Source organism: Dendrobates tinctorius, unplaced genomic scaffold (genome assembly GCF_039654945.1).
Source record: "Dendrobates tinctorius isolate UK_male_01 unplaced genomic scaffold, ASM3965494v1 ptg000028l, whole genome shotgun sequence".
Lineage (NCBI taxonomy): Eukaryota > Metazoa > Chordata > Amphibia > Anura > Dendrobatidae > Dendrobates > Dendrobates tinctorius.
In genome coordinates, this window is record NW_027361696.1 from 29,879,697 (window position 1) to 29,906,108 (window position 26,412).

Here is a 26,412-nt window from a genome sequence, read left to right on the forward strand (position 1 = left end):
AAGGCTTAGTTTTCTAGGAGTTGGCAAACCGCTTTTAACGCCAGAGCATCAGGAAAAAGTTTTGTCTTACATTGCTGACTCAGCCTCCAGCTCTATCGCCTCCTCTTCTGAAGTTGTAAAAAGTAAAAGCACTGAGTCGTCATTGGAGGCTCATGTTCATGAACCACACCTTTCCTTGTGTCCTTCACCACAACCAAGATTGAAGGATGACGCAGGCCATACTACTGATTACTCCATGGAGCTGTTTTCACATACCATGCCTGGATTATCAAGTGAAATGGTGAATTACCCAGGCCAAGATGAATCTGACATGGAGTGCACTGATGCACAGCCGCTGATAGATCAAATTATCAAATTTTTTTAATCAAATTTATTATTATCGCCAAGTACATATTACATATATACAAGGAATTCTTTGTGGCAAAGAGGCAACATAATATATAACAACAGATACAACAAGTAACATCTAACAAGACAGATACAGTATATAGTCTACACATGACGATTTAATTGTTGATTTTGATTGATGATTCTGCTGGTACATTCACTCAGAGCACTACATTGTCCTCGCAGTGTACAGAGCCAGATTCTGACCCTGATGAGACTCAGGTGCCCCTTCCCGCACACTATACCACCATACACGGTGACACAGAGGAAGGTGCACATGACATTGAAGAGGAGGTGATGGATGACCCAGTTGTTGACCCAGATTGACATCCATTGGAGGAAGAGGGTGCTGCTTCCAATAGCTCAGATGAGGAGCATCCACAGCAGACATCAACATCACAACAGCTGTTATCTGGCAGGCCTGGAGCACTCCAAAGACAGGTTCCAAAAATCAAAAGAGTTGCTGGACAGCTTGTCCAGAGGGTCAAAAGATCACAGCGTGCTAGGCCGCAAAATGTCTGCCAAAGTAGGAAGAGTGCAGTGTGGCACTTTTTTGAACAAAATCCTCATGATCAGGCCAAGGTTATCTGTAAGAAGTGCGCAAAGACCTTTAGCCGAGGGAAAAATCTGAAAAATTTGAATACCAGTTGCATGCTTAGACATTTAACCAGCATGCACTTGCAAGCGTGGACACAACACCAAACCTCAAGTGCCACATGTGCAACTGATCACAAAGAAGGTAGTCAGCAACGCTACATTGTTTCCCCCACTGTAAGCCCACCGGTTAGCACAGCAGCAAATGTTGAGGTGTCGTTGCAAGGCCACAGCAGTCAGGGAATCCCACTGTTATATCAACGAAATACTGAATCTAGGCCATCAGAAAGAACACCAACTCCATCACCATCATCAACCCTCTCTCAGTCCGCCCTGTCCACCGCTACTTCTACCATATGCAGCTCTCAAGTCCAGCTCACCCTCCCAGACAGTATGAGTAGGTCAAGAAAGTACTCAGTCTCTCATCCGCGTACACTGGGTTTGAACGCCCACATTGCCAAACTAATCTCGTTTGAGATGATGCCCTATCGGTTGGTGGAAAGCGCAGCTTTCCGCAAACTCATGGCCTATGCAGTACCACGCTATGACCTACCCAGTCGCCACTTCTTCTCTCGCAAAGCCATCCCAGCCCTCCACCATCATGTGAAAGACCACATTGTCCATGCACTCAAGCAGTCAGTGAGTGGAAAGGTGCACCTCACAACTGATGCATGGTCCAGTCGGCATGGCCAGGGCCGTTACGTGTCCATCACTGCGCACTGGGTTAATGTGGTGGATGCAGGGTCTACAGGGGACAGCGGTGGTGGGACAGTGCTGCCTAGCCCACGGTATAGGAAACAGTTGGCTGTAGGCGTTCCACCCTCCTCCTCCTCCTCCAGAAGCGAAAGCTCGTCCACAGAGCGCAGTCGTACGAGCACTCCATCTGCAGCTGCCACTGTTGCACACGAGGTGTCCCCCTATCGAGCAGCTAGTGGAAAGCGTCAGCAGGCTGTGTTGCAGATGATGTGTTTGGGCGACAGACACACCGCCGAGGTGCTGGCCGAGTACTTGAAGCGACAAACTGAGTCATGGCTGGGCAGTGTACATTTTGAGGCAGGCAAGGTAGTTAGTGATAACGGCCGTAATTTTGTGGCAGCCATAGCCCTTTCAAAACTCAGCCACATACCTTGCTTGGCTCACACCTTGAACCTGGTGGTGCAGTGCTTCCTCAAAAATTATCCGGAGTTAACGGCCCTGCTCCATAAGGTGCGAAGACTGTGCACGCACATCCGCCGGTCGCCTGTACACTCCGTTCGTATGCAGAAGCTGCAGCGATTGCTCCACCTTCCCAACCACCGCCTCATTATCGACATTGCAACAAGGTGGAACTCCACCCTGCACATGGTGGAGCGGCTGTGCGAGCAGAGGCAGGCCATAATGCATTTGTGGGAGGATACACGGCCAGGCACTTTGAGAGCAGACATGGAGTTGACAGGTGTGCAGTGGTCGAAGCTGAAAGACCTCTGTAAAGTCCTTCAGTGTTTTGAGGAATGCACAAGGCTGGTAAGCGCAGACGACGCCATCCTAAGCATGAGCATCCCACTTATGCGTCTGCTCATGCAAACTTTGACGCACCTTAAGGAGCAGGCGTCTGCAGCCAATGTTGACGAGGAGGAAGAGGTGGAGGGAATCCTTGATGACATTCAGCCATTGTCTGCTCAGGGACCTCTCCTGGACGAGTTGGAGGAAGAAGAGGAGGAGGAGGATGATGATGGGGATGAATACTTAGGAGAGGAGGATGCATCTCGTGGGGCAAGTGAAAATGTTGGCGTGGCAAGGTCTGGTACAGGGTTTGTGCGTGACTGGAGGGATGTGGATTTGCCAGAAAGTGCTCCTCCAACCAGCACTCGCAGTGCATCATTGACACCGGGAACATTGGCCCACATGTCAGATTATGCCTTGCGGATCCTAAAAAGGGACCCCCGCATTGCCAAAATGATGAACGATGACGACTACTGGTTGGCCAGCATCCTGGATCCACGCTATAAAGGCAAAGTACAAAACATCCTGCCACAGGAGAACCTTGACCTAATATTGGCTAATAAACAAGCAACTCTGGTAAATCGGTTGCTTGAGGCTTTCCCAGCACACAGCAGCGGTGATGGTTCTCACACGAGCCATACGGGCCGGGGGCAGCTTGGCAGAGGTGTTCATGGTGCACACAGAAGAAGTGGCGTTGGAGACAGGGGTTTCATGACAATGTTGTGGACTGATTTTTCAAGTACCGCTCACACAACTGGTAATACAGCATCGATGGAAAGTGACAGGAGACAGCAGTTGTCAACTATGGTTACAAACTACTTTTCCTCCCATATCGATGTTCTCCCACACAGGTCATTCCCCTTTGACTATTGGGCTGCTAAACTGGACACCTGGCCTGAATTGGCACAATATGCCTTACAGGAGCTCGCTTGCCCAGCTGCAAGTGTGCTATCGGAAAGAGTCTTCAGTGCAGCTGGATCAATCCTGACAGAAAAAAGGACCCGTCTGTCAACCCAAAATGTGGATGATCTAACCTTCATTAAAATGAACCATGCATGGGTTTCCAAGGATTTTGTCCCACCTTCCCCTGATGACACATAGGGTGACAGAAAAATGGCTTGCTTTGGTCCACCTCTTCCTGGGACTTGACCTATTTCGCCTTTTGCATCAGCTGAATGTCCAACATCAGCATATGCCACTTTCTAAAACTCCCTAACTGTGCTGCCTCCCCCCCCATGGCCGGGGTCACCACCTAGCGCACGACACCGTGCGAGTGCCGTTGCCCTGGACAGGTGGGTAGGCCGACTCTTGGGCACGGGCACTGGCACAGGGTCCCTCATAGTGCAATCAAGTGTCTCTGACGGTGGTGGTGCACACCCGCCGTCAGACACACCGCCGTACTATGAGGGGCCCAGTGCCAGTACCGATTCCCACAAGTGGGCCCCCCTTGCTTGGGCAGGGCCCCAGCATTTGCAATCTTTACCTCTCCCTGCTCCTCCGCTGTGTAGTCTGGGCCGTCAAATCCATACTGTGCCTGACACCGTCTGAGCCTGCCTCCTGGTGTATTGACATATATTTTGAATGTGTACGCTATCCATACGTTATCCGGGGATACGGTACCCTTTCTCACCTTTGTGCAATCACGTGCAATCCATACTGGGCCTAACACCGTCTGAGCCTGCCTCCTGATGTATAGACATATTTTGAATGTGTACGCTATCCATACATGTTATCCGGGGATACGGTACCCTTTCTCACCTTTGTGCAATCACGTGCAATCCATACTGGGCCTAACACCGTCTGAGCCTGCCTCCTGATGTATAGACATATATTTTGAATGTGTACGCTATCCATACATGTTATCCGGGGATACGGTACCCTTTCTCACCTTTGTGCAATTACGTGCAAGCCATACTGGGCCTAACACCGTGTGAGCCTGCCTCCTGATGTATAGACATATATTTTGAATGTGTACGCTATCCATACATGTTATCCGGGGATACGGTACCCTTTCTCACCTTTGTGCAATCACGTGCAAGCCATACTGGGCCTAACACCGTCTGAGCCTGCCTCCTGATGTATAGACATATATTTTGAATGTGTACGCTATCCATACATGTTATCCGGGGATACGGTACCCTTTCTCACCTTTGTGCAATCACGTGTAACCCATACTGGGCGTGAGAACGGCTGGCGAGCTGTTAAGCAAGCTACAGCACCTGTGGTTTGCACACGTAAGTTTTTCATTTTTTTCAGGAATGACGGTTAGGCCTAATTCCGGAACTGCGGTTGACCTGCACTTACTGGGAAATCATCGTTCGCGAGTAATAATTGTAATCAGTGATCCCCATCACTAACGTTGTTCAGCGGGTTATCTGCACCTGTAAGCGACAAACGCTGGCCTTTTCAGTGTAGCGCACATGCAGCCACGGACATGTAAGGGCATGACACACCAGTTATTGGCCAATCTCATGTGCCAGAGCCTCACGTGTCCCTCTAGTAAGCCAGACTCGGACCGCGGGGCATGACGGAGTATCGTTCGTTAACGGAATTAAGCTTGCAATGTGTGCATCTGTTCTGTAGCTGGCATGGTTGAGGTTGCCCGTGTTGAGTCAAATTTCGCCGTAGCCTCCACTCCTGGTGGTGCCCTTCTGGACATTCCTTTAAGGTTCAGCTTTGCAACCATACTGCCCACGTAAAACAAACACTTTGCCTTCATGAACGCTGTTTGGAGGGTCATGAATCGTGGGAATAACGCCGCCCAATCAGTTAACCTGCTAGAGAGATCCTTCGTTGCTCCCAAGCATGACATCACACTCCCTAGGAGGAAGGTAATGCCACTGTGGCGACCGTACTCCTGGGGGCGACACAAGTGCACTGATGCCCAGCCACTGCTCAATGAATCTGCTGGTACATTGACCCAGACCACTACATTCCCCTCGCACGCTACCCGGCCTGAATCTGACCCTGATGAAACTCAGGTTACCCTTCCCATATACAGTTCCATCTTACACGGTGACAAAGAGGAAGCTGCAGATGAAAGTGCAGGTTCGGCCCACCCGCCATCAGACACACCACTGTACTATCAGGGGCCCTGTGCCAGTGCCGTCGCCAACGAGTGGGCCCCCCCTGCTTGCTCAGGATCACAGCACTTGCAAGGTTGAAATACTGTGCCGTGAGATGGAAGATGGGGACGACGAGGAGTCCAGACTAGTACAGGGATTCCCTAGCGAGGAGACTTATTTGATTGTTTTCAATGTTGGGACAGCAATTTTTGGGGAGCACTATACTCTGGAGAATGATAGATGGGGCCCACCATACACTGGAACATTCCAAAGGTGGACATCAGACACTGGAGCAGCATTTACAGGGCCCATTATACACTAGAGCATTAGAAATGGGGCCCATTATGTTTGGAGCATTATTTGGGCCCATAAGACAGTGGAGCTTCATCCATGGGGACCAACATATACTGTAGCATTATGTGGAGCTCATCATATACTGTTTCAAACATTATATGGGACCAATGATTCTGTATGGAGAAATAGATGGGCCTCGTCATGAGATGTAAAAAGTGAAGTATTTTTCATTGTACTATACCGCTATTTCTCTGCCGTATCGGAGCATGATGAGTTGTGGTATTATGTGTTAAAGGGGCGCTCTTTCACCCAGGGCACATGAAAACCTGGAGCCAGCCCTACCCCCCCACAACTTTAGCCAAATAACCCCCATTTTTCAGTGCGTAACTTGTATTATGAAGTTAATTAAGGTTGACCAGCTTAAGTAAGAAGAATTGATGCCTTTGGCATTCAAATGAGCACTGTAGGTGTGTTTCCTGTCCTCCTCTCACTGCCGACTTTTATTCCCCATTGACTTACATTGCACAACATAGAAAAAGATTTTCCAGCGTCTCCAGGAGATAAAATAACAATTGCTTTATTGAAAATATAAAATCTTCTTACCATCAAGTAAAAACAACATAAAGAGGCATATGGAGGGGAGCACTTTCCTACGCGTTTCACCCTGAATTCCATGCATTCCATGATTAAGCCCTTTCAGGATGAAACGCGTAGGAAAGTGCTCCCCCCATATGCCTCTTTATGTTGTTTTTACTTGATGGTAAGAAGATTTTATATTTTCAATAAAGCAATTGTTATTTTATCTCCTGGAGACGCTGGAAAATCTTTTTCTATGTTGTGCATGCACTATACACCCGGGTCAGGGTGTTTCCGTGCGTCGGAGGTGTGATTAGGAGTGAAGAGGGGTGAGCAGAAAATTTCCTTTTGTGCATTGACTTACATTGGGTTTCGTGTTTCGGGACGACCCCGACTTTTCCCTATAATCGGCCGATCTTGCTCGACCCGACTTTTGGAAAAGTCGGGTTTCACGGAACGAAACTCGACCATAAAAAACCAAAAGTCGCTCAACTCTAGTTATCACATGAAGTAAATAATTGTAGTCCTTTTTGTATTTAATAAAATATCTTTATATCTAATGAAAATATGCAGATTTGTGGTTATGGGTTATAGGCTCCATTGTTGTTTGTGTATTTCTCAGTATGGCAGACAGCTGTAGCCTTCTTCTTCTGGCTCACACGTTGCTGTTGTGCCTCTGAGTCTTATGTGGGAACAGCGCATTTACAGCTTCCTATTCCTCCGGTCATCCAATTTATGCATCCTCCTTTTCCTCTTTAGGACTTGTTCTCCTGGTGACAAGGGGACTGCTGGTGCATGTTGATTGTAGTTCTTTTCTTGTTTTTGTCTCGCCTGAGCTAGACTCTTTTCTACGCACTCTTGTACTCTACGGTACTGTTGCTGCCGCTCTGTATCCCAGTCAGCATCTGGTGATGTCACTTCAGGTGTTAGGACTCCCATATCCAAATCAATAGGCAGCTTGCCAGGCCTCGCTCTCATTAGGTAGGCTGGAGTGCAGTTGGTGGAATTCACAGGAATGTGATTGTTGAGGTCTACCAGATCTGGCAACTTCTCTGGCCATATTCCTCTCCTCCAAAGGCAAGGTCTTCAGTAGATCGATCACCACCTGATTCATCTTTTCACACATGCCATTGGTCTGTGGATGGTACAACCGTACAAGTTACAGAATTCCTGGAACACTTCCGCCTCAAAGGCTGGACCTTGATCTGTGAGCACTCGCTTTGATCCTTGACAGGCACGACTACCAGGAATCTCGAGTAGTGGTCAACGATGGTAAGAGCATAAACGTAGCCTGAATGGCTTGGAACCAGCTTCACATGGTCCAGGGCGACCAACTCAAGTGGTTGTTTGGTTATTATTGGCTGCAAAGGAGCTCGCTGGCTGTTATGGTCCTTCCTGCGCAGGTTGCATTGTCCACAGTGGACTCCCGGCACCAATTTTCAATGGCCTTCCTCATACCAGCCCAGTAGAATCTCTCCCGGAGCAAGGCCTCCAACTTCTTCCATCCGAAGTGTCCAGCTCTATTGTGGTATGCCTCCAAGACCATTGATGCCTCTCTCTTTGGGACTACCTCTTGCCAGACCAACTCATGAGTGCGGGCATTGATACTCCTCCTACACAGCTTTCCCTCATAGATGAAAAGCCTGCCTCTTTCCTTCCACAACTGCTGGGTTTCTTCAGGAGCATCTGGATCTGGGCGTGAGTCAGCTTGTGACAGTAGCTCCTTTAGCAGGCGGACTGCGGGGTCGCCATCCTGGTTTCTGCCCAGTCATGATGAGGCAATGGATTTAGGGTGGCCTCTTTCACGATAGATCATCTGTTTCTCACTCCTTGGGCACGTTGGGCCGCAATTGGCCGGTGGAAGGCAGGTAATACTATTTCTTCGAGTGCCTCATGGTCTTCTCCTGCATCTGGCAGATTGGGCATTCTGGACAGCGCATCAGCATTGGCATTCTTGTGCCCCGCTCGGTACTTGATGGTAAATTCATAGTTAGACAGCCGGGCCATCCATCGCTGCTCCAGTGCGCCTAGCTTTGCAGTCTCCAAGTGAGTCAACGGGTTGTTGTCCGTGAAGATGGTAAACTTGGCTGAAGCTAGGTAATGCTTGAATCATTCAGTCACAGCCCAGACTATGGTGAGGAACTCCAGTTTGAAGGAACTGTAGTTGTCAGGGTTAATTTCAGTGGGACAAAGCTTCTTGCTTGTGTAGGAGATCACTCTTTCTTTGCCATTCTGTACCTGTGAAAGTACTGCTCCCAGTCCCACGTTGCTGGCATCAGTATACAAAACAAATGATTGGTCATAATCTGGGTAGGCCAGAACTTCATCTCCTGTGAGAGCCATCTTCAGTCGAGTGAAGGACCTCTCCAATTCCTCATTCCATTCAAATGTAGGACTCTTCTTCCTTGCTTTCTTGGGCTGGCCCACCAGAAGATTTTGCATAGGCGTGGCTATCTCAGTGAAGCCTTTGATGAACCTTCGGTAGTAGCCTACGAACCTGAGGAATTGACGCACTTCATGGAGGTTGCTGGGCTTCTGCCAGTCTCGGATGACAGTGACTTTGTCAGGATCCGGTGCCACTTCTTCTGCACTCACCACATGACTGAGGTACTGTACCTTGGGCTTCAGGAGGTGGCATTTGGATGGCTTCACCTTCAGGCTAAAGTTGGACAATGCTTCAAACACCTCAGCCAGGTGTTTCAGATGGTCTTCATAAGTCTTGGAGAAAACAATGACATCATCAAGGTACAACAGGACTGTCTCAAAGTTCTTGTGTCCAAGACAGCACTCCATTAGCCAATGAAATGTCCCTGGGGCGGTGCAGGGCCCGAACGGCATGTAGTTGAACTCGCAGAGACCCATTGGTGTGGTAAACGCTGTTTTCTCCTTGTCTGCCTCTGCCACGCGAACCTGCCAATATCCACTAGTGAGATCTTAGGTGGAAAAATAGTTAGCAGTTTTAAGTGCTGCTAATGACTCTTCAATTCCGGTTAATGGGTAGGCATCCTTATGTGTAATGCTGTTAATTTTGCTGTAATCAACACACATTCTCATGGTACCGTCTTTCTTTTTCACAAAGACTATTGGAGCTGCCCAGGGGCTACAACTGTCTCTGATCACCCCAGCCTCCTTCATTTTCCGCAGCATACTTTTGGCACATTGATATTGTGTTGGGGGTATAGGCCGGTACCTTTCTTTAATGGGTGGATGATCTCCAGTGGGGATATGGTGTTGAACCCCTTTTGCCTTCCCAAAGTCTAGAGGGTGTTTACTGAATACCCGCTCATACTCATGAGTCACTCGGTAAACCCCATTCTTTTGGTATGAAGGGGTGGAGTCAGTTCCCACCTGCAGCTGCTGACACCACTCCTCCAGCTGCTTTACAGAGCCATTGTCCTCCACCTGGTCGGATGAGACCAAGGGCTCTGCATCACATATTGCGTTGTTACTGACGGTAAGCAGCTTAGCAACTGTGGCATACCGAGGTATTGTGGCCTCCTCTTCCCCACAATTCAAGAGGCGTACAGGTACTCTCCCTTTTCGGACATCGACTACCCCTCTGGCTGTCAGGACAGTGGGCCGGCTATCAGAGTACACTGGCTCTACCAATGCTTGGTAATCTTTTCCTCTGAGGCCTATGGCTGCCCGACACCAAATTAACATTTCACATCTGGGGGGTATCGCAATGGGGAAAGGATCACTCACTCTGACGCTGCCAATTTCTCCGCCAGACAGTTCTACTTGCTGTCTTTGCATCAGGGCCTTGATCTCCTTCTGCACGACTCGTTGTTCACTGGAACCAGCAGTCTCAGCCACCTGTTGCAACAAACCAATAACCTCGGCAAGACAATTTTCAATCACATTAGTACCTAAGGTCATCATTGGGTTACATTCTCGTCGATCAATGTCTACAACTATCAGACCTTGAGATTTTAACTCTACTCGCCCCACTTTAATGGTAATCTCTTTACATCCTACTTGCGGCAAAGACTGACCATTGCTGGCAACTACTGTGAGTTCATCACTTGGGCCGCGAGTAAGTTCAGAGTCAGCCCAATACCGCTTGTAAAAGGATTTATGGCATAGTTGTCACCTTAGAGCCACTGTCCAGAAAAGCATTCATGGGGATGCTGTCAATCACTACTGGGAGGACCGGTCGCCCTCCAACATACTTGGCTCGCCAGTTCTTTGGGCCTTGTGGTCGGCCCCCTGCCCCAGGGGTTGCTCGTTTAAATGACAAGATCTTGAGATGTGGCCTGCCTTGCAGCAGCGACGACAGATGGGACGTCCATTATGGTCATAGTGATCGTTGTCTCTCCCTCGGCGTGGCGGGATCCTCTTCTTCCGTAGCCACGGGACATCCTCTGGACTGGAGGCCAGCTGGATCTTCTCCACAGGGCTGGGAGAGAAAGATGCTGCTTCTTGGTGGTATGTGATCGCTGGGCGCCTAGGGGGCACTGGAATGCTGACATTTGGTTCATGCAGCACCCGGATAGCCCTGTCTTTGAAGTTTGCAAAGTCTAGGTCAGGGTTTTGTAGGGCTATGATGCGCAGCTGTGCTCTGTGGGTACTGGATAGGAGTCCTTCAATAAACTGCTCCTTTAACAGTCTGTCTCTATCTTTCACACTGTCAGGGTCAATCTGCTTTATGGCTCGCAGCGCCTCCTGCAGGATAAGAGCATAGCACTGTCCTGCACTCTCTGCCTACACCCAAAGAATCTCATTTTTATTTCAGCTGCAGTGCGGGCATCAAAGGTGCTTCTTAGCTTAGCCAGGATCTTTTTAACAGTCTCTTTGTCAGTGTCCTGCCAGGCTTTTACTTCCCTTTGTGCTGCACCAGTTAGCTGCCCAATAAGGATGTTCACTTTTTGGTTTTCAGACAGAGGATACACCTCAAATAAACTGCACAGTCTCTCTTTAAATTCACTCAGGGTATGTGACTCCCTTGAGTACTGCGGTAATCAGGCCGCTCCTGGTATATAGGGCATGGACAGCGGCATTATGGGGACTGCTGCGGTGGGCGCTGATTCTTGCGGTGCTCTGGAGGCAGCGCTGGCTGCTGGATTCTGCGGTGCCATTGGAGCCACATCTGCGCTGGCCCCTGCATCTTGCAGTGCTGTGGGGGGTGGCGTCCACCGCTGCATCTGCTCTTGTCTCAGACATTCTCCTCCCCCCTAGTTAATGTTTGGCCAGGCCCTGGGTTGCGCTGGCTTACCGGCTGCCACTCTGCAGGCTGGATGATTGGGTGACACAGGCCTCTGCCCCTCACTTCCCGCGCGCTGGCCTCTTCCCACGCAGCACTTCACTTTTTTGTGCTTTTAGTCTGGCTCCACCCACGACGGCCCGCTTCTTTGGCTTCCCGCGCGCGCCAAGCAGCGGGGTAATGGTGGCAATTGCGCAAATAGTCTATGGCACACAACACAGTCTCTGGCACACAGGACCCGGGGGCACCGGGCTCCATAAATCCTGTTCGTGATGCCAAAATGGGTCACCCGCCAGAGCAGTGGGGTACTTGGTAACAGGCCGGTATCTCAGAGGGAAGTGTCACAGTAGCAGTGACCCGGTCCGTGGCCCTGGGCGTCCATGTAAAAGGGGTGAAGCATGGCTGATTAAAGTTTATAAGTGGATGATACGTGACGCCACCTGTGGTGCTCGACAATGAAGGGGTTAAGCCGACGCTGCAGGCAGATCCTCTGGGACAGGTGGTATAAGGCAGCAAGATGTAATAGCTCCCCACAGGTAGAGCTGTAGTCCCAGGGCAGTAGAAGTACGTGTTCAGGATTAGGGTGCAGTGTTGGGCACAGAGATGTAGCAGTGCTGAAGGGGTTGCAAGAAGAAGGCAATGACACAATAGGGTGCAATTTCCTTTACTTTGCAAGTGCAGTCCAGGATCCAGATTACAGATGGAACAGAGGCTGGCCAGCCTGGAAGCAACTTAGGAATCTCTCTATGCAGATGGGTTGTGTAGTCTCCTTTCTAGCGCTTATTTGAGGTACATACAGTACTGAGTTACACTGAAGTTCCTCTTGCTTGCTCTCTTTTGGAACTCCCTCGTATGGCAGACAGCTGTAGCCTTCTTCTTCTGGCTCACACGTTGCTGTTGTGCCTCCGAGTCTTATGTGGAAACAGAGCATTTACAGCTTCCTAATCCTCTGGTTTCTGCTGCAGGAACATCAGTATCCATACAACCTTGGAGACCGGACTCCAGATCATGCGCTACAGCTAGAAGTGAGCCCGAACTCTGCTCAATCTTCCAGCTCCTCTCCTCATGTCCACACACGTTTCCCTCCTTACACGAACTAACTAATTTCCCCTTCCTGGCCTCCAGAGAGCAGCCCTTCTCCCAGTTTTGGTTCAGAGCTCCCTCTGCTGGCCCGGAGTGGGAACTGTGCTGTGTGTTGTATTTAACTGATAGCGAGACCCTTCATTGCTTCCAAGCATGACATCACACTCCCTAGGAGGAAGGTAATGCCACTGTGGCGACCATACTCCTGGGGGCGCCACACTTCCACTCCAACAAATCTCGTAATTTCCCTGTAGATATGTATTTATGCTCTGCCGCCTGGACACGTTCCCTAAGAAATACTCCAAACTGAATAGATTTAGTCTTGGACCTGCTGACCCCCTGAACTAAAGTCCCCCTCAAACAGGCTTTCATAGCATCCCATATCATATTAAGCGATACTTCACCAATATCATTTTCACGAAAATAATGTTTGAGGGCAAGCGAGGTCGGCTCTATGTCTACAATCTGTAACCAAAAAGGGTTGAATGACCACAAATTACGAGAAAGACTCAAACCTGGTAGGAGGTTAAGACTAGTTAGTATGGGAGAGTGATCAGATAGTATTCTGGGTAAGTATGCAATTATGTCCATCATGTGCAATATTTCTTCCGAACCCAGGACCAAGTCTATTCTAGATAGAGTATTATGCGTTTTAGAATAGCACGAGAACTGCTTTGACTCTCCACAGATCTAACAATGAGAGCTCTGCCACCATCTCCCCAAATCTAGAAATAGGGTGATGTAGGCTTGCATCCGCATTGTGCTTATCCAGATATGGGTGAACGATGTTATTAAAATCCCCCATGCACATCACCAGAACCCCTGGGGTCCTTCCAATAATACCAGCTATAATATTCATGACAGTATTATTAAAAGGGGGAGGAATATGTACTATTATCAATAACAATTCCGTATTAAAAACTTTACAGTGAATACATACATATCTACCGTCTTGATTTATTGTAGATGCAATCAATATAAAAGGGATAGACCTATGGACCAAAATAACCTCCTAGAATAACTCGAATATGTTGAGTGATATCCAGAGCTCATCCATGCACGAGTCAAGAATGATATTTTATCTTGTTCCAGATGAGTCTCCTGTAGGCACACTATTGCAGGAAAATGGGGTCTAATATAATCCATAACTGCCACCCTTTTAGTAGCATCCCCCAGACCGCGAACATTCCATGAAAGAAAGTTGACTTTACCCATCATTACAGTGAGACAGATAAATGGAATAAACAAATATGACTATCAGGTGGATTCCACCTGTTCTGGCATCTGAGAGCAGCACTAAGATCAGCAGCACATAAAAGTTATGAAAAAGAAAAACCTCAGTTAGAACAGCCACTACCATACCCCTTCCCACCCTTACCCACCCTGCAAACTGCAACCGCAACATGACAAAAAAGTCAATGTAAGAGCACCAGTTCATCCTGAAGCCAAAGAATGAAGCCAAGCCTACAGCTCTGAAAACGGAAAATGAAGTAATATGAAATTTAAAGAGATCCACCGGGACTGAATAATGGATAACAAAGTGGACAATCCACTGGGTCATAGTGGTTATGTTATAGTGACGATGGCCGAACTAATGATCCTAGATGACACATGCCATAACAAATATATTTCAGCATCGCTGTTCTTGTCTAAGCCGTTGCTGATTTGTGTCCAGCCAATGTGAAGCATCTTTACGATTTTCAAAACAGAATGTTTCATTCCAAGCTACGACTCTGAGCCTAGCCGGATACAGCATAGAGTATGAAACTTGGAGGTTCCTCAGGCGCCTTTTCACATTCGTAAATTGAGCTCTCCATTTGGATATTTCAACGGAGTAATCAGGAAAAAATGATATTCTGTGGCCATCTACCATTATAGAATCTTTATTTCTGGCCGCCCACAGGTCTTTGTAGTGGAGTAATTTCATTAAAACTGGCCTTGGGGGAGCTCCCGGTGGAAGGGGTCTGGTAGGAACCCTATGGGCTCGTTCCACAGCATAAAGTGGGGACAGGACCTCAGCATCAAAAATTTGGTGAATCCATTTCTCAAAGAATTCAGTGGGATTAGTTCCTTCTGTTATCTCCGGCACTCCAATAACTCTTACATTATTTCTTCTTAGTCTGTTTTCCAAGTCATCAACAGAGCTGACAGCTGCTGCTCGTGTCTGAGGGAAACTTGCGATATCTGTGGTACTTTATCCTCAAGGTCAGTAATCCTCCCTTCTGATGCTGCCATGCGATCATTAACTTCCTGGAGGCCCTGCCTCATGCCAGAGATTTCCTCTTTAATTTGACCTATTTGAGTACTGATGGATGACATGGCAGTGCCATAATGATTTGCGGCAGTTAGGATGTCCTCCAGTGTAGGCTCTGTACTCTGTTGGAATGTGGCTGAGATTGCAGGATTGTCCTGTGTACAGGAATGCAGTGGATGGGAGCTAGCACTACTCCCCCCATTCTCTCTAATGGCATCTTAGGAGTTAACCTGAGTGGAGTCAGATTTCTCCTGCAGCTGTTTATATGGGGCCTGGAAGCTCTTCTCTGATCCCCTGGCTACTCTGCCAGCCTCTCCACTGCATGTAAGGCTGCAGCCCTGCCTGCTTGGATACCTGTAGTAGACTCTGCAGCGCCAGCTTGGAAGGCTTCTGGTTTTCCCGCCGCTGCCACCTTTGACTTTTTATTTGCTCCTCCGTCCACAAAACCGTCTTCTGTGGGTACCAATGCAAGCAGGATAATCTTGGAAGTTATGAGGCTGTAAATCAACGCTGTTATGGCCCAGTGGAGTTAAGGATAAGCTATAGTTCCCAGAGCGCTCCCTCCCTATGTCTGCTCTCATCCTCAGCCAGGCCACGCCCCCATAAGCGTGCCACCTAAAATCCTTTGTTAATCTTCAGATTTCATCATGCCTTACACACAGTCAAGGTCCCCAGTGCCAGAAGCAGCAAAGCAACCCCAAAACATCTGTGAACCTCCACCATATTTGACTGTATGTACTGTGTTTTTTTATTTGTATTCCTCATTCTGCTTTTGTAAACAGTATAATGCTGTGATTTACCAAAAACCTGTATTTTCTTCTCATCTGTTCACAAGATACTTTCCCATAAGGATTTTGGCTTACTCACGTACATTTTGGCAAACTTCATTCTAGCTTTTTAATGTCTGTGTCAGTAGTAGGGTCCTCCAGGATCTCCTGGTATAGCGTTTCATTTAATTCACATGTGGACAGATAGTTTGTGCTGACACTGATGCCCCATGAGTCTGCAGAACTTGCATTTCTTTGGAACTTAGTTGGACCTGCTTATCCAAAATTCAGACTTTCCTGCGTTGTAACCTTTCATCAATTGTTATCTGACGTCCACGTCCAGGGAGATTAGCTACAGTGCCATGGGTTATAAGCTTCTTGATTATTTTGTGCACCATGGAAAAAGGAACATCAAGATCTCTGGTGATGGACTTGTAAACTTGAGATTGTTGATATTTTTCAACAATATTGATTCTCAAGTTTTCAGACAGTTCTCTTCTCCTCTTTATGTTCTCAATGCTTAGTGTGGCACACATAGACACACAATGGAAACATTGAGTCAACTTCTCCCCATTTTATCTGGTTTCAGGTGTGATTTTCATATTGGCCATACCTGTTACTTGCCACTGGTGAGTTTCAATGGGTATCACATGCTTAAAACAAAGTTATTTACCTACAATTTAAGAAAGGTGCTAACAATTTTGTCTGGATCATTTTTGTGATTTTGTGAGAAATTATGTTCAACTTGCCTTTTTTTCTCTGTTTTTGTGCTGCTCCAATACACACAAAGGAAATAAACTTGAGTATAACAAAACATGTGTCATTGCAATAATTTTATGGGAAATACTTCATTTTCTTGAACAATTTCCAGGATGCTAACACTTTTGGCCATGAATGTATAACAACTACTTGGTGTCCACAAATTGGCACATATAGCATAGACATCTCATTACATAGTATCAACAAATCAAGTGGTGCCTCATTTTTACTGCAAAACAATGCTTTGTACTAAGGAGGAGTAACACCCCTGAAGAGATGTCTGCAGGTGGATGATGGACTTAGATAATGTCCCTTGATATTCCAAGGCTTGTTAAAGGGTCAGACATTAATTTTAAGGGAAGAAGCCAATTTTGAGCTAACAATTTATATTCTAATACTGGCATTTATTTCTAGATTGTGTAATATATTAAACATGTGCCCCACTTTACAAACTCGAGTCCTTGGTGCAGATTATGACACCACCAACAATTGAATTGTCCCTTTATATGGATGTCTTCTATTTTCATACTGTGATCCAAAAAGTTTATGAGTAACTTAGAAAATATCAGTGACCTCAGCTGGGTGACAGTGAGCATGAAAAAAGTAAAACAAAAAAAAAAAAACCCTAATCTGTAACTTTTGCATTTCCACAGTTCTGCCATGTCTGAGCCAGAGACCACCAATATGTTCAGGTAAGGAGAATTTATTCAGGAAATAATGCATGAACTTGGGGAACACACATACCATGCACATACACTGCATACTGCACACACAGACCTAAATAAATATACGTATATAGATACACACAGATATACACCATGCTCACTTACATGCACTCCTTACAAATATGTATATACACACACATGTACATAGACACATAGAATATATGCTTTACATACATACACACACACACACACATATAAATGTAAAAAAAAACTTCCTTCTTACCCCCAATGGGGTTGGGCTTTGCTGTCCTTTCTCATCCTCAGGTCATCTACCAGAGGCCTGGGAGTTTGAGGTTTCTGCACAGGATCTTAGTTGTTCTCAGCATTGCGCTTTTCTGGACAGAGAGCTCAGATGTTGCTCTTGGGATCTGTGGTAGTCATTCTTCCAACTTAGGGGGTCAGTGCTCCAAGTGCTCCTATCACCACTGGAATCACTGCTGCCTTCACCTTCCACATCTTCTCGAGTTCTCCTTTGAGGCCATGGTATTTCTCCAGCTACTCATATTCCTTCTTTCTGATGTTGCTGTCACTTGGCACTGCCACATCTATTATCATTGCTGTCTTCTGATCCTTGTCTACTATGACAATGTCTAGTTGGTTAGCCCTCACCTGCTTATCCATCTGGATCTTGAAGTCCCACAGGATTTTAGCCCTTTCATTCTTCACCACTTTTACTGGGGTCTCCCACCTGGACTTAGGGGGACTTAGCCCATATGCTGTGCAGATGTTCCTGCATACAATTCCCGCTATGTGGTTGTGGCGTTCAGTATACGCTGTTCCTGTTTGCATTTTGCATCCTGCCACTATGTGTTGGATGGTTTCTGAGGTTTCGTTGCATAGTCTGCACCTTGAGTCTTGTCTTTTGTGGTAGATTCCTGCTTCTATGGATCTTGTCCTTAGTGCTTGCTCTTGTGCCGCTATGATTAATGCCTCTGTGCTGTCTCAGAGTCCAGCTTTCTCCAGCCATTGCTAGGGTTTTTCTGTGTCAGCCACCTCCATTATCTGTTGATGGTACATCCTATGCAGCGTCTTGTCATGCCATGGCGCGTCATGTTCCTGTTCCTCCTTCCAGATCTGTTGTTGCTGCTGCATCTCATCTTTTGGTGCCATTTTTCAAATGTATTCCTGGATACACCTTGTTTCATCCGTGATGGTGGATTGGATGCTTATCAAGCCATGACCACCCTCCATTCTGGTGGTATACAATCTTTGGGTGCTAAACTTAGAGTGGAGACCTCCATGCATTGTGAGGAGCATCTGTGTCTTCACATCTGCAGCTTCCATCTCTTCTTTTGTCCAGCACACTATGCCGGCAGGGTATCTGATAACTGGTAGGGCATATGTATTGATGGCGCAAATTTTATTCTTCCCAATGAACTAGCTCTTCAAGACCTGTCTTACCCTTTGATGGTATTTGGATGTTGCTGCTTTCCTTGCCTCCTCATCGTGGTTACCGTATCCCTATGGGATGCTGAGGTACTTGTAGCATGTGTGTATATCTGCTATGTGCCCTGCTGGTAATTCCACTCCATAGGTCTTGACTATCTTGCCTCTCTTTATTACCAATTGGCCGCACTTCTCCAGTCCGTAGGACATCCCGAAGTCTTCACTGTAGATCCTCGTCAGGTGGATCAGTGAATTGATGTCTGGTTTGTTTTTCGCATACAGCTTGAGGTCATCCATGTAGAGGAGGTGGCTGATGGTGCTTCCACTCTTGAACTTGTATCAATAGCCATACTCTGTAATTATCTGACTGAGGGGGTTCAAGCCTAGGCAGAACAGCAATGGGGACAGTTCATCACCTTGGTATATGCTGCATTTGATGGTCACTTGTGCTAGTTGTCTTGAGTTGACTTTCAATGGTGTTCTCCATAGCCCCATTGAGTTTCTGAATGCAGATGGGTTACTTTCAATCTTCCATTGAAAGGCCTGGCACTAGAGGAAAGGGAATGGCCAGTCCCACCTAGCTCTTGCAGTCATTCCTAAAACCTGGCCCTAAAATCCGTGCCCATTAAGGAATCTCTCAGTACTATATGTGCTCTCTGGGTTTCAAATCATTGAGGCTAGGCACCTCGGTGACACATTATCTCTAACCAGGACTTATCCAGCCATACAACATATTTTTATCTCTACAGAAACACAGTTATATTGAACATGCATAAGGGTATAAACACCTCAACAATATTGGTTGTCTCCATAAACCAAATTTTATGCTGAAGCACAATAGGGAAGATATGTTTTTATTTAACTGGAAAATGTCACGTGGACCCATCCTGTGTGACGCGACTCGCAGGCCGGTAACTATAAACAACAAGACGCGGCACGTGGTACAGTCCTGTGTGACACGGCCCGCAGGCCAGTAACTAAAACAACAAGACAAGGGGAAGGGAAAACAGTTACAATGGTGGGCCCTGCGATAGGGAAAGGGGACGTGGAGACCTCCTGCACTCCCCTGAGTCAGTGTCCCTAACACTCCTGACGTTCCCTATGCTGGTTCCGCACCGGGTGCCGCTCAGGATACCTGTCACCCTAGCACACCCTACACCTATCCCTTGCTAGGGAGCTGGGTGGCACAGACACTGGACCCACCGCTGTACTAATACACACGAAGAGAAAACACAAACAGGGAAACACCACTTAGCTTTACTCTGTTGCACTTGCTCCTGGCAACAGAGTCCACCACCAGAATACAGCTCTCCTCCTGAAACGCTGCCACCAAGCTCTGTCAGAGCTGCAAGGAAATCCCCTATGACTCCTTCCACACAAGGGCTAAGCCAGTGCTGCAAGGAACGTTCTCCAGCTCCTTTCTCCACCAAGGATGGTTGAAATGAATACTATCACCAACGGTGATTGCAACACCTGTGACTCTTTTATAGCAGAGCCAGCAATCACACCTGCATTATAAACATGTGCAATTAACTAAAGAAACAGAGTGCAATGACGCTCACCACCACTGGGGAGCAAATTTAGAACAAAAGACACCACAGTGCGATAATCCTAATGGCCACTGGGGGCAAAAATCAAACCTAAGCACAGAAAAAAAAGTTTACCTGTGCTTTATATCAGTCCTGATCTAGCATGGATCATGACAGAAAATTATTGTAGGAAAATTGTGAAGAGTAGCTCATACGGTGTAAGAATAAACAAACAAAAGAAAAGAAGTTGAAATTATAAAAAAAAGTCACAAAGACTGTAAAGTAGAAATCTTTGCAGTGCTTATTTTGCAACTTTTTTAGTTTCCTCTTTTCTCAAAACTTGTGATGGCAAATTTGACCCTTTTTCTAACTCTACAGGTCTTTATTGCTTACCGCACAGTACTCTCAGAAATGGATATTGTGATGAAATCTGTGAAGCTCCCAAGCAGCCGTGTCTTGAAAAGAGAACTCAGAACTGCTTTTGTGACAGTGGATTTGTCCGAGATCCCAATTCGGGTCAATGTATTTTGAAGGATCAATGTCCATATTAAATATCTGACACAATAAAGGGCACAGCTGTGTCCTGAGATACAATTATTATCTGTTTCTGTGATCTCACACTTTTCTAGAAAAGTAAATTAGAATTAAATGGGAATGAAAACAAAAATTAAAAATTAAATCTTCTCTGATCATAAAACTCGCACCCCCCCCCAAAAAAAAAAATCTTATTGAAATCATTCATTGTTCATCGAGGTAATCGGCAGCCTGTTAACCCTGAAGATTAACGTGAAATGAGTGTGATTATGATCTTTTGTTTGTGATAATCCTTCATGGTAGATGAACCTTTGTGCTCCTAGCTGTCTATTACAGAAAAATAATGTGGCCGAATTTCTGCTGTAGCGAGTTACCTTACAGCCAGGTACAGGAAAAATGGAATGGAGGTACCACTACACCAAAACTAGTTGAGACATTTAAGGTGCTTAACAACTATGGACTAAGAAAAATAAACCTGGATCTCAGAATGTGGTGACACAAAAATGATTTTTATCGCATAAAACATGTTTTTTTATTCAATCAAACCAAATAAATGGAAATGAGTGAATCAACTTGATGAGAAACAAGTTGGCATTGATTTTTTGGGAATTAATTGAACTTGACAAATTTTAACAATTTGCGATCACATTAGCATGAATCCCATCAATTGTCCATTGCCATTTTATACATTGCATGACGTTGGTATTGTCAAGTTGCTCCCAGCCGGGGGAGGCGGGACCCACCCACAACCCCGCACCCCCCACCCAAACACAAATTAATCCCATACGCCGCAACATAAAACCAAAGACCAAAGGTTTCTTTTGGAATTTATATGGCCACAGCAGCCTTTTAGTAAACAAACAACATTAACAATAAAGTATTATAAATAACATAGATACAGTAACTTGACCCCGGAGGAGGAGTCCTTGAAGCCACAAGATCTAGGTGAATCGTCCCCAAAATGCTGTGGACAGAACCCCACATATTACTCCCAGCCGTTACCCCACAGGCTCGGGAGCACCAACCACCGACACGTCTGTCCACTAGGCAACTAGGGGATCCGCACTCTTTACGGAACTCCCCATCCACCTTTCACCAGATCACCACCACCAACTTATAAACAGAGGAGACCCTATACAGTGAATCTCCAAAAACCAAATTTCCAAACGACTCCAAGGACTCCCCCCCCTTTCAAAAACGCACAGCCACACCCCCGTTTCTTACCACAAAGGAAGACACCGCCCTGTTAACTTTAATCCTGGCCTTGTTGACCTTTACCAGGGACCTCATGGAACGCCACCTCCTGCGTGGAACTATTTCAGACCACACAATGGTGACCCCCCGATATAACAACCACAACCGCAAACAATCCTGCTTGATGTCCTTTATAAGTTCCCGAAAAGGCCTAACCGCCAAATCATTGCCCCCCACATGAAGAACAAGAATGTCCGGTGCGCGATCCAACTGGGCACACACGTGAATTTCCTGTAAAACCCTCCGCCATTCCATCCCCCGGAAGCCGAGCCACCGCACCACCGCCGTGCTCCTGGGGAAGCCCAGTTGTCTGCCTTCATGTCGAACATCAGCTCTCAAAGCTCCCCAATGAACGAAGGAGTGCCCAAAAATCCAAACCAGCAAAGGTTCGACACCTGAAACAAAAAAGGATGAGTGCTAACAACACAAATGACGACTAAGGCCTAACTTAACTCCGATATCGGTCAGACTTCCAACCACCAATGCGCCGTATAGCAGCCGGATCCAAACCCCCCACTGCCGCTTCCGTCGCCGCCCCTATCCTGAAAGAATGAGGAGCAAAGCGAGAGTCATCCAGGCCCAGCCACCGAACGGACTTCTTAAAAACGGCATCAAACTGATATCTGGACAAACTACCGCCGTCAAGATGACACAAGAGAGACCCAGACAAGCTGGGATGCAAGTCCCAAAAATTCCTCAAGCACTGAACAGGGCACATTGCAGAACCAGGCACCTTCCCCAACACCACCCGGCGACCTCTTCCCGACTGATCCGTCTTGGAACGTCGCAACCAAAATTCAACCCCTCCCGAAGTCAATACAACATCCCTGGCCAATAACCCCCCTGCCAATTTCTTACTGGAAGAAACAAGTTCACCAACACGTAAAGCCCCAAAAAATGCAAACGAAAAAGCCAAGCGAAACAACAAGACCTCGTAACGCGTAGAACATACGGACTCCAGCGTGAGATCCAATTGCTCCAATAAATTGAAGGATACCGGCCTCCTCAAATCCCCCTTGCTTCGGCCCCGACGAAAACCCTTCGCCGCCTGTTTGACTAAAAACGTCTTTGTCAAATCTTGACAACCACGCAAGTGAAAACCAAAGGACAGGCCGACCAAAATGCGAGAAACTTTTGCACACGACCAACCCTCGACGGAGCCGCGCCCCAACAAGGCCAACAACATCCCTTCTTGATCCTGCCCAAAACCATCGACCAGACCAGCTGCAACAACTTCCTCCCACATCCGCCACACTGCCTGGTAAGCCTCCCAAGTTTTAGGCGCCAAGGAAGCTTCGATCAGCGACTCTGCGGCCCGTAAGCCAGGTTCCACAATTCCTCGGGGCAAGCTAAACCCTCGACCTCCGCTTCTGGCGCCAACGAGCGGAAACGATCCCACTGCGAACGAGAGAGAGAGTCAGCTATGTCGTTCTTGGCTCCAGGAACATGAGACGCAGTCACATGTGCATTCAAGGACAAGCATAGCAAAACCAACTGTTGCAACACTCGAACGACTGGAGGCGACGACGCGGTAAGACCGTTAATCGCACTCACAACGCCCATGTTGTCACAATTGAAACGGACGCGCCGATCGCGAAACTCGGACCCCCACAAATGAACGGCCACAAGGATCGGAAAAATCTCCAACAACGTAATGTTACGCACCAAACCGATCGCAAACCACTCATCGGGCCAACGAGACGCGCACCACTGTCCTCTGAAGTAAGCACCGAAGCCTACACCGCCAGCAGCATCCGTGAACAATTCCAAGACATCATTCCCAACGACGTCTGACATCACCAAAGAGCGGCCATTGTAGCCGACCAAAAAAGACTCCCATACCGCCAAATCAGCCCTGAGATCCGACGACAATCTGATGAAATGATGGGGGGCCTGAATCCCTGCAGTAGCGCTGGCCAGCCTACGTGAAAAAACTCGCCCCATCGGCATCACCCGACACGCAAAATTCAACTTCCCCAGCACTGACTGGAGGTCACGCAACGATATCTTCTTCAAATGACGCGCACGAACCACTTCCGCCCGCAAATCCACCAACTTATCCTCAGGTAGCCTGAACTCCCACGCAACAGTATCAATCACAATCCCCAGAAAACGCAGGCACGTAGCGGGGCCCTCCGTTTTACCGGGCGCCAACGGCACGCCAAATCGCTCAGCAACCCATTCAATAGCCTGGAGAATTCTCTGACAACGCAATGAATCTGCGGGAACGACGCACAGAAAATCATCCAAATAATGGATAACTGAGTCCCAACCGGATACCTCCCGAACGACCCACTCCAGAAAAGAACTAAATGCCTCAAAATATGCGCAGGACAATGAGCAACCCATTGGCAAGCACCTGTCCACGAAAAACTTGCCGTCCCAAAAACAACCCAGCTGCCTCATGCTGTTCGGATGAACCGGTAATAAGCGAAACGCAGCTTCAATGTCTGTCTTAGCCAGAAGCGCCCCCCGACCACAGCTCCGCACCCACCGAGCAGCCTCATCAAACGACGAGTAGACCACTGAACAAATCTCCGGATCAATCCCATCATTGACCGACCTCCCACGAGGAAACGACAAGTGCTGAATAAGACGAAATTTATTCGGCTCCTTCTTCGGAACGATGCCCAGAGGGGAAACCACCAGATCCGGAAACGGGGGAGCCTCGAAAGGGCCCGCCATGCGGCCCAAAGAAACCTCCTTTTCAATTTTTTTCTGAAACAACTGAAGCATGAACCAGCGCAGAACGTAAATATTTTAGAACTAGCGGAATAACGAAAGGAGGCTGAGGAATAACGAACCCATCCTTAAAACCTGCGTGTAACAATGCAGCCTTCTCCCTGTCCGTGTATCTATTTAGATAAGGGACCATCCTTTCCAGATTCACCGGAGTCTCCCCCTTTTGAATTACCGCCCCCAGTTCCTGACTTTCCTTTCTTAAAACACTTAGATGCTCCCTGTGAAGCCCCGTTACAGGTAGAGCAGAGATGTTTGAATTTGCAGTTCGCCCCAAACCTGCCCATCATTGAACTGCCAGCAAACCCCCACCTTGTGATTTCCGGACTGCCCCTGTCCGCTTCCACTCGTGGCACTGGCGTTTCCGCTACTCTGGCTGGTGCTGCCAGCCCCCCCATGAAAGGAGCTCCCAAACTTGTTTTGCGCTATGACCCGCATCCACAACCCAATATCCTTCTGGTCCCAACGAATGGCTGGCCGAACGGCCTTCCTCTGCCGGAATTGCTCGTCGTACCGAAGCCACGCCTGACCCCCATAAACTCTGTAAGCTTCCCCGATCGCATCCAGGTAACAAAACAATGCCGAGCAATTGTCAGGGGCCTTTTCTCTGATAACGCTCGCAAAAATGGCAAACGCCTGCTGCCAATTCACGAACGTCTGAGGAATGAGTCGCCACCTACGCTTCTCCTCCTCCTCCTTCTTGCTGTCCTCTTTCTTACTCTTGTCCAAGTTAAATTTTTCGAGGGGCAACAACGAAAAAATTTCCACGTATTCGTCCTTCCAAATACGCTCCTTTACCTCCTTCTTTAAATGAGCCCCCAGAGGGCCTTCAAAACAAACGTATACCTCCCCATGAGCCCTGTCATCTAAGTGCACCCGACCCTCCGGCTCCTTTTCCGTTTGCACAGACACTGACACCTGGTCTCGTGCACGCCCGGACGGCTCCAACCCGCTCGGCCACACCTGCCCCCCGGACTGTGACCCCACCCAAGCCGCCAACGGAGATGTCGCAAGAAAACCCCGCTCCAAGCGCGACAACAAATTCCGCACATCCCCTAACATGTTAACTACACCCCCTCCAACCCCAGTACCATCCGCCGGGGAACCCACACCCGCCAAAGAGGAAGACAAAACAGTAGACACAGAGGCATACTCACCGGGCTGCGAGGGGGCTGTGGGCCCTCCAGCCGAACGACCAGGATCCGCGGATGAATGTCCACCTGTTCTTGTAGCGAAGCTGGCGCCGCTGGACTGGCGCTGACGCTGAGGACTCTCTCCCGGAGGATCAGGGGTGCAGGACCCGAAACCCGGGGTGGATCCCACTAGCCAATCTCCTGGCGACCACGCTGCCTGGGTCGCCGCGTCATGGGTCCTGGATCCCCTACCATCTGACCCTGCTGTAACGGCCCCCGGTGATGACGCATGTGCCCCCAGAGCGCGCCACCTGCCGCCGTCTGATGGGGTGGAAGCCACAGGCCCTGCCGCTCTGCAGGCTGCTGCATCCCTGCTGCAGGACCTCCTGTCATGCCGCCCCGCGTGAGAGGCAGACCACGGTGCGGGCACCCCCCCGCCGCAGTCCCCCGACCCCCCAAAAGTCCCCCTCCCGGTGAGGGGTGAGGTGCTGGGCCCTGCCGCCTGGCAGGCCGCCGTCCCGGGGCTGCCCGACTGCGAACCGGAGGAGAGAGCAGGCTGTGACGCTGGAGCGCCGTCACCACAGCCCCCCGATGCCTGTGTGGAGCTGCGCCGCCCGGCGTGTGTCCGCCCCGCCCCCTGCAGAGAGC

General features: G+C 48.2%; 1 protein-coding gene and 1 long non-coding RNA gene across 2 annotated transcripts in view; one reads left to right on the plus strand and one right to left on the minus strand.

The window, feature by feature from the left end:
• LOC141085254 (zonadhesin-like) overlaps window positions 1–26,412 on the minus strand; it is a 93,839-nt gene that overhangs the window by 55,768 nt on the left and 11,659 nt on the right. The window lies entirely within an intron of this gene.
• On the plus strand, window positions 16,910–20,698 carry LOC141084872 (uncharacterized). Its single transcript, XR_012231152.1, has 2 exons — window positions 16,910–17,156; window positions 20,483–20,698. It is a non-coding gene; the product is annotated as an uncharacterized lncRNA (long non-coding RNA).